Source organism: Triticum aestivum, chromosome 4D (assembly GCF_018294505.1).
Source record: "Triticum aestivum cultivar Chinese Spring chromosome 4D, IWGSC CS RefSeq v2.1, whole genome shotgun sequence".
NCBI lineage: Eukaryota > Viridiplantae > Streptophyta > Magnoliopsida > Poales > Poaceae > Triticum > Triticum aestivum.
This window is the reverse complement of record NC_057805.1, coordinates 122,422,465-122,432,189: the sequence shown is the minus strand read 5'-3', so window position 1 is coordinate 122,432,189 and position 9,725 is coordinate 122,422,465.

Below are 9,725 nucleotides of genomic sequence, written 5' to 3'. Positions count from 1 at the left end.
ATCCCGCTGTTGGTTATTGACCGGAGAGGCGTCTCGGTCATGTCTGCATGTCTCCCGAACCCGTAGGGTCTACACACTTAAGGTTCGGTGACGCTAGGGTTGTAGAGATATATGTATGCGGAAACCCGAAAGTTGTTCGGAGTCCCGGATGAGATCCCGGACGTCACGAGAGGTTCTGGAATGGTCCGGAGGTGAGGAATTATATATAGGAAGTCAAGTTTTGGCCACCGGGAAAGTTTCGGGGGTTACCGGTATTGTACCGGGACCACCGGAAGGGTCCCGGGGGTCCACCGGGTGGGGCCACCTATCCCGGAGGGCCCCGTGGGCTGAAAGTGGAAGGGAACCAGCCCTTAGTGGGCTGGGGCGCCCCCCTTGGGCCTCCCCCCATGCGCCTAGGGTTGGGAACCCTAGGGGGGTTCCCCCTTGCCTTGGGGGGCAAGGCAACCCCTTCCCCCCTTTGGCCGCCGCCCCCCCATGATATCTCATCTCTAGGGCCGGCGCCCCCCCAGGGGGCCTATATAAAGGGGGGGAGGGAGGGTAGCCACCTACAGCCTTGGGCGCCTCCCTCTCCCCCTGTTACACCTCTCCGTCTCGCAGAAGCTCGGCGAAGCCCTGCCGAGACCCGCTACATCCACCACCACGCCGTCGTGCTGCTGGATCTCCATCAACCTCTCCTTCCCCCTTGCTGGATCAAGAAGGAGGAGACGTCGCTGCACCGTACGTGTGTTGAACGCGGAGGTGCCGTCCGTTCGGCACTCGGTCATCGGTGATTTGGATCACGGCGAGTACGACTCCGTCATCCACGTTCATTGGAACGCTTCCGCTCGCGATCTACACGGGTATGTAGATGCACTCCTTTCCCCTCGTTGCTAGTAGACTCCATAGATGCATCTTGGTGAGCGTAGGAAAATTTTAAAATTATGCTACGATTCCCAACAGTGGGCCCCCCGGCAGGCCTCCGGTGCCCATCTTTTGCTATATGAAGTCTTTTTCCCTGGAAAAAATCAGAAGGAAGCTTTCGGGACGAAGCGCCGCCGTCTCGAGGCGGAACCTGGCAAAACCAATCTAGGGCTCCGGCGGAGCTGTTCTGCCGGGGAAACATCCCTGCGGGAGGGGGAAATCATCACCATCGTCATCACCATCGATCCTCTCATCAGGAGGGGGTCAATCTCCATCAACATCTTCACCAGCACCATCTCATCTCAAACCCTAGTTCATCTCTTGTATCCAATCTTTGTCTCCAAACCTCAGATTGGTACCTCTGGGTTGCTAGTAGTGTTGATTACTCCTTGTAGTTGATGCTAGTTGGTTTATTTGGTGGAAGATCATATGTTCAGATCCTTTATGCATATTAATATCCCTCTGATTATGAACATAAATGTGATTTGTGAGTAGTTACGTTTGCTCCTGAGGACATGGGAGAAGTCTTGCTATAAGTAGTCATGTGAATTTGGTATTCGTTCGATATTTTGATGAGATGTATATTGTCTTTCATCTAGTGGTGTTATGTGAACGTCGACTACATGACACTTCACCATTGTTTGGACCTAGGGGAAGGCATTGGGAAGTAATAAGTAGATGATGGGTTGCTAGAGTGACAGAAGCTTAAACCCTAGTTTATGCGTTGCTTCGTAAGGGGCTGATTTGGATTCATATGTTTCATGCTATGGTTAGGTTTACCTTAATACTTCTTTTGTAGTTGCGGATGCTTGCAAGAGGGGTTAATCATAAGTGGGATGCTTGTCCAAGGAAGGGCAGTACCCAAACATCGGTCCACCCACATATCAAATTATCAAAGTAACGAACGCAAATCATATGAGCATGATGAAAACTAGCTTGACGATAATTCCCATGTGTTCTAGGGAGTGTTTTCCTTTATATAAGAGTTTGTCCAGGCTTGTCCTTTGCTACAAAAAGGATTGGGCCATCTTGCTGCACCTTGTTTACTTTTGTTACTTGCCACCCGTTACAAATTACCTTATCACAAAACTATCTGTTACCGATAATTTCAGTGCTTGCAGAGAATACCTTACTGAAAACCGCTTGTCATTTCCTTCTGCTCCTCGTTGGGTTCGACACTCTTACTTATCGAAAGGACTACGATAGATCCCCTATACTTGTGGGTCATCACACATCCCTTTGGGGACCGAAATGCTTAAGCGGCATGGCCCGGGTGATGGCATGTGCCCCTTGTGCGCGGTACCAGAGACCAGGACTCACATTCTATTCTCATGTACAACAGCACTGGGGCCCAACTGGGAGACCCTAGACCTCGCGGAGTTCCTCCAGACCAGAGCTACCCAACCTGTCGCCTATTCTGCCTTATCTTTGTGGCGATGTCGTTGACTCTATGTGAAGGAGCATGGTTCCAATATGTTTGGTTTTGGTAATTGATGACAATCCCTATGGAGTAATGGTTACCTTGAGTTATAGATTTGAAGGGCTCGTCCATGGGCATTACTTGAAGACCATTTGTTGGTTTCAAGGTTATTAGAAGGAGATTTTGTGTTGACCAAGGTTCTATTCGAGGCGTAATCCAAAGATCGGTCATATTAGTGTTGAGCCCGTTGCAAGTATGTCTTGAAGAAGAAGATTGTGTGAACATTCATGTTTACCTTCAAGACATCATCTTTACGAAGAGAGAAGATTGGATACATGGTTGATCAAGTCAAAGTACAAAGAGTGGATTCAAGTTGATCAATACACAAAGCGCAGAAGATGTACCGAGTGGGATCAAATGATCTCACAATATGGTAAACATTGTCCATTACGCTTTGTGAACTAACCCATGATCTATTTGTGTGGTGGTTCTATGTGGGGTTAGTTTTTTTTCATGGGCTTGTATCAAGAGGAAGATCTTATATAACACATGGAGGATGACATCAAGTGGTGATTGTCATCAAGGTTGAGTTGTGCAAGTTCAAGTGGAGCATCACGAAGTGATCACATTTTGAAGTTTTCCATCCATTCTGGCGATGATGGACTTGTGAAGATGTGCCTAAGAGAGGCTCACCCATAGTAGAGTATGGGGGAGCAATTCACTAGTATACATCGAGCCGGCGCAATCAAGAAAGGTGGTCTAACTTGAGAAGGTCAAGATCGTTATCATCTAGCTCAAATGGATTATGCGCAAGGAAAATGTTTGTCCTTGATAGGTTTTCTATTTTACCGGTCTCATGGTGTTAGTTGGTAGACCGAATTATAGGATTGATAGTCGTACTATCAAGGGGGGCTCTCGAGTGAGTAGCTTGTTCGTATCGTTCGTAGAGAGCTCAAACATTTGCATGCTTGGCATCATCTTTCTTGGTTATTGTTTGGCTTTTCTCTTTGTGAAGTTTTAGAGCTTGTGTCTTTACAAGCTCTAGTTCATCGAAAAACGATTTCCTTTGCATCTTCTATTGCGCTTTTGGTGTTTGAGATTTTACCGGTCTTATTTGAGGAAGGTTTCTCACCATTATATTATGGTTATTTTCTCCATTGCTAGTTCTTAAAATTTCTATCAGGCTTGTGTTAGCCCTTGTCGTTAGCTTTCCAACAAACTTGTTGGAATCGAAATTCGTTTGCAAAATTTATGACCGTTTTGAGTTTATCGATTCACGCACTTCTCTGCCACCCCCGGGTGCCCGGCCCCCTGCCTCCTCTCGGCCGACCCCGGGTGCCGTGTTGCTTCCCTTTGTGTCTGGGCGCCCAGGGTTAAGAGGCTTTTCTCCGGGTGTGTCCAGGCACCCGGACCCCTTTTGTCCGGGTGCCCGGGATGGTGGCTGTGTGCAACGTCGACATTTTTTCTTGGGGGTATTTATACCCCCTTCTTCCAACTTCAACCCTAAACCTTTTGCAAGTTTCCCCCCACCATTGTTGACCTCTTGGAGTTTGCTAACTCTCAATTCCTCCTATGATTCTTGATTCTTTTTTAGGTAAAGGAGAGAGAGAGGATACCTAGATCTATATTTTCACTAATAATTTTCTCGTGTAAGTGAGGGGAACCTTGTGGATGTAGATTTTGGAGTTCTTTGTTGTTCTCCTCTTTTGTTCTTCCTCTCATATTCCTCCATGACATATGTTTTTGTGGTGGGATTTGGGAGAGAAGGACTTGAGCACTCTGTGTGCCCTTGCCATTGCATTTGGTGCACCGGTTTGAGTTCTCCACGATGATACGTGGAAGTGAAAGTTGAGAAGCTTATTACTCTTGGGTGTTTGGACAACCTAGAGCTTGTGCCTCTCAGTTGCTTGGACTCCCTAGACGACTGGTGGTGTCGCGGAGCTCAATCATTGTGGTATAAAGCTCCGGACAAGCGTCCGGGTCTCCAATTTGGTTGTGGAGATTGCCCCGAGCAAACTGTAAGGGTTGGTGACTGCCCCCAAGGGTTGTCATTTGTACGGGTTCGGTGACCGACCTCAAGGGTCCCTTAGTGGAATCATGGCACCTTGCATTGTGCAAAGGCTTGAGGAGATCACGGTGGCCCTAGTGGCATTTTAGGGAGCATTGTGCCTTCACACCGCTCCAAACGGAGATTAGCATCCGTAAGGGTGTGAACTTTGGGATACATCGTTGTCTCTGCGTGCCTCGGTTATCACTTACCCGAGTCCTTTAGTTATTCCCTTTTTGTGATAGCCATAGTGTTTCATGTTATATATCTTGCTATCACTTAGTTGTTTATATTGCTTAGCATAAGTTCTTGGTGCACTTAGTTGAGCCTAACTTATTTAGGTTCCATGCTTGACAAATAATGCTCCCACAGGGAGCACATGAATCAATCTTTTCATCTCTCCAATGATGTGAATAGAGTGTTTGCAAGCTGTTAGTTCTCCAAAGCAGTGGTAACGTGAAGGAAACATAATGTTGAAGGTGCAAAGGTAAATAAGTAAAAGCGAATTACTAGAATAGTGATTTAAAGAGCTGGAGAAAGATAGGATTAAAGCGTTCCCAGGGAGTACGAAATCCCCACTAGTGTGCATCTATAGCGGTGCCTAAGCACAACGCTACTTTAGATTCCTAAGCCACTTTTACATGTTTCTCTTTGTGGGCAGAGCTTGTTCAGATACGTGCATACACGCGGCAGCTCCGTATCACATACGCCACCACCGTTCTTCCCCACTATGGTTATCAAACGGTAATTAAGGGGAAATATGTCCCCATGAACGTAGCCAAGGTGGTTTCTATTTTACCTCCTGTTGCAACGATCCGCTACGAAGGGAGATGGGGTCTGTCACTCACCCACCTCGCCAACCACACGGTTCGCCAACAGTAATAACCTTCCGTCCAAAATTGGCATACGTTGTATGGTCGACTTCACCCAACATCAAGAAGATTATTAACATAAACATGCAAAGAGGATATCAAATCCTAATATCAATCGATCTATCGCACACTAGGTTTCCTCCATGTCCCCAAGAACTAAAAGAACTACTCACACATGAAGGCAACGAACATCACACCACCGAAGATGGAAATCATGAATAAATCGCACATGTAATACACAAGTTCTTCCTCTAGGGTTCTTGATATTACAATAGGGGAGAAGGTGGGTGATGATGATGATAGTGGGATGGTGTTGTAGCCTTATTGATGAGGATGGTGGAGGCGGCAACCTCCTCTTGCTGGTTCCTCCCTCTCGATCACTCCGGCGTCTAGGGTTCCTGCTTCTGGATGAGTTTCTGGTGTCTCTAAGGCGTCTGATCCATGATCCGTCTTCACTAGGCGAATATAGTTGAGCTAGCGGCGGCGATGGCACTCCATACGATCGCACATACGGGCGGGTGCGGTCGTATGGAATGTCGTATTTTGCTCTGGATCTCCTGCGGCGACTGCTTCTTTGCCCATTTTACTTCTTTCTCTTATGGTAGGTGATTATCACTTTAATTGCGTGATTCCACTACCATTTTATGAGATTTCTTATGTATAATAATATTTGGTTTAAAAAGCTTTATCTGAGGAAAATGACAAAAAGAAGTGCGCGAATGCGATAAAATTCCATGAAGCCTACCGAGTAGGCACAAAAATATTAGCAAAATAATCACATAATTTGGACTCATCAAAATCCTCATCATCGGTTTTGTTCTTCTTTCTCTTTGGGTTATGGCATCCCCGTGATGAAGTCACGTGTGTCTGGCTAGATGATGATCGATGCATCACACCAAGAGGGCCCTAAGAATATCTCTCCATCGTCGGAGGAGCAAATCCCACTCTCAAGCTATCTGGCCACTTGTCAAACTTTCCGGTGAACCTGTAAGTTGTCATTATGATCACCGTGTTACAGGTGACGTTTGAGCAACCCCAAAGCCCACTGTACGGTAAGAAGTGACCACGATACTCTCATGGTCTAAGGAGCAATTTCACATGTTAACACTTTGTGTTATTACAATTGAATGCAGGCGATATTAACTCAATTCATAACAAATAAGATTGGGTGGATTCAATATGATCGTTCTTCTAACGGCATAATCCCAATGTTGTTTTAGGATCATCATTACACTTAATGATATCCTAAGATCCGGAAAACACGATCACCAAGAGCACTTGAGCTAGTCTCAGAGGCAAGACTATGAATCTTTTATTTAACCACTCATCATTTCACACATGCATATGAGGTTTCCACTTAATCGCACATTCCAGGATCGTATCACTTATAACATGAAATATAAACTTTTAATTATGAATATGGAAATATAATAATAAAAATATTATTGCCTCTAGGGCATATTTCCAACATTTAATAAATTCCAAAAATAGTATAAATTTCAAAAATTCATAGAAAATCATCGCAACACAGATGAACATAATTTATATATGAAAAATCATCAAAAAAAATCCAATCTTTCCACGTGTATACTTTTCATGCATGTAAAAACAACTTATACACACTAATCAAGTCAAATTAATTGAAGGGCATTTGAAATGCTTCATTTGGAGTTTGAATTTGAATCTTTGGTTCAAATCAACTTCATTTAATCATGTTGCTAATTGCACTAGCTCAATCAACAATATGTTGCCATGTCATGATCATTCATCGTATTGTTTCACTTGCCATGTATTGAATTGCCTTCTTCTCAGTGTTTGTTCTTCGCGATAGGATCTGTTCTCGGAGCAGTACCCTGTTGCTGATTGATATGTCTCCAAAGTATCTAGAATTTTTTGATTGTTTCATGCTATTATATTATCAATATTGTATGCTTTATATGCCATTTTATATCATTTTTGGGAACTAACCTATTAACTCAGTGCCCAGTGCCAGTTCCTATTTTTGCCTATTTCTTTGTTTCGTAGAAAAACCATACCAAAACAAAGTCCAAACACGTTGAAACTTTGAGGTGATTTTTTATGGACTAGAAGAGACCCTGGAAGCTTCGGGGGAGGCCATAAGATCCATGAGAGAGCCACAAGCTCACACGCCCCCCGGTGGGCCACCCGAGCTAGTGGGCGCCATAAAGGTCCATCTGACCTAATTCCAGTGTTATAAATTCGGAAATATCTGGAAACTCCTAGAGCGAGATCCAAAACAATTTTATAGCCGCCACAAGCCTCTGTTCTTTTGCGATCCCATATGGAGGCCTCCTCTGGTACTCTGCCGGAGGGGGAATCAATCACGAAGGCCATATTCATCTACCTTGTTGCTTCCATGATGACGTGTGAGTAGTTCCCACATGACCTTCGGGTCCATAGCAGTAGCTAGATCTCTCTCTCTCTCTCTCTCTTGATCTTCAATGCAATGATCTCTTCGGAGGTCTATTCGATGTAATCTTTGTGGTGTTTGTTGGGATCCGAGCTATCATGCCGTCAATGAACTAAATCGAATAATCACTCGTGGGAAGCATATAAAGAACATCAAACCCTCACATCCATATGTGATCTAGATCGAAACCTGCACCTACTCATATAACCGCTCATGATGCCACTATTGGGAAACATAGTAGGAAACAAAAAAACCGCCCTACGATCACCTAGGAACACTATGAAGATGCGATAAACGGTTTGGATCAGATTGTTACCGACTCTGAGTTGCGGCGGAAGAAGACGAGTCGGTGTAGATTCTACTTGGAGTCCCTCGAACCGTAGATGAACGATCCCGCGAACCACCCATGAGCAATCCCTCAAACGGAAGACCGAAAGCACAACCTCTATACGAGTTGCAGCGTACGGTCTTCATGATCCAGCAGCGCTTCACCGTCCAAAGCTAATCATCACCGAAGAATTAGAGGGAGGAGATTAGAACCGCACTGGGCTTCTAATTATGAGGATTAAAGGATCTAGGTCTAGCTCTAATTGATCAACTAGGACCAACTTGAAGTAGAACTAGAGAACTAGAGGAGGCTCCAAAACTTGTGTGTTCAAAAGGTGCCAATACCTCTAGTATATATAGGTTGAGGGGGAAGGAGGGGGTGCCACACTAGTGGGAGGACTCCCCTCCCCTTATGCTGGTCCTAGGGGGAGGAGTCCTCTCCCTTGTCCAATTCGGTCTCCCCAAGTGGGAAAGGGGGCGCCTCTCCTATTGGGCCCTTGCGGCCCAATTCTCCTTCCACCTTTTTTGCCATTAAGCCCGTTGAATATAATTAAATATAAAAGCCTTCTAACTATCATTAGAGCCTTTTTTATTAATTTAACATCTCCAAAAACATTTTATACCTATATATTATTTATCGATAATACCCGGTATTGCCCGATAAACTCCGGAACTCTTCCGGTGATCCCAAAACGCTTCCGGTTCCTCTCGAAACTATTGCGAATATTAATGAAACTATTTCATGAACTTTTTCTTATTACTCCCATCCTACTAATACTCATCAGATCATGATTACCTTAAACTTGTGACCCTGTAGGTTCGGTAAAACATAGACATGAACAAAACACTTTTGTTCAATGATCGATAGCGGAACCGTGGACATCCATATCGATCCCTATGAGTACATGAATGACATTAGAGTGAACCTTCGGTTATCATGTGTTGTTCCCTTTGCTTCGTGATACTTTACAAAACCCGAGGTGAGATGTATCGGTATCCTCTTGAGTCATACACACGCTCACTACACTGGTCTCCTCGTTGCCGGTTTTGTTCTTCTTTGTCGTCGCCATGTTCCGGCATCCCCGTGACACTGTCACCTATGTCTGGACAGACGATAATGGATGTCGTCACACCGAGAGGGTCCTAAGAATATCTCTTCATTGCTGGAGGAGCAAATCCCATTCTTGAACTATCTAGTCCCTAGTCAAACTTTTCGATGAACCTGTAAGTTGATGTTATGATCACCGTGTTACATATCACATTGGAGCAAACCCAAAGTCCACCGTACGGTAAGAAGTGAATATGATACTCTCATGGTCTAAGGAATTAAAACACATGTTAACACTCCATGTTATAACAATTGACTTCTGTCGATATTATCTCAAAGTATAACAAACAAATTTGGGTCAATTCAATATGATCATTCTTCTAACGCCATACTCTCAATATTGTGTTAGGACTATCGTTACGCTTAACGATGTCCTAAGATCTGGGAAATATGATCACTAACAACATCGAGCTAGTCCTAGAGGCAAGACTAGAAACCTAATATTACCGTTTATCACTCCACACATGCATATGAGTTTTCCACTGAATCGCACATTCCAGGATCATAGTAGTTATAACATAGGATATAAACTCTTAATTATGAATATGGAAATATAATAATATAATATTATTGCCTCCAGGGTATATTTTCAACAGATATGATGCACTTTTGTTGTAAGA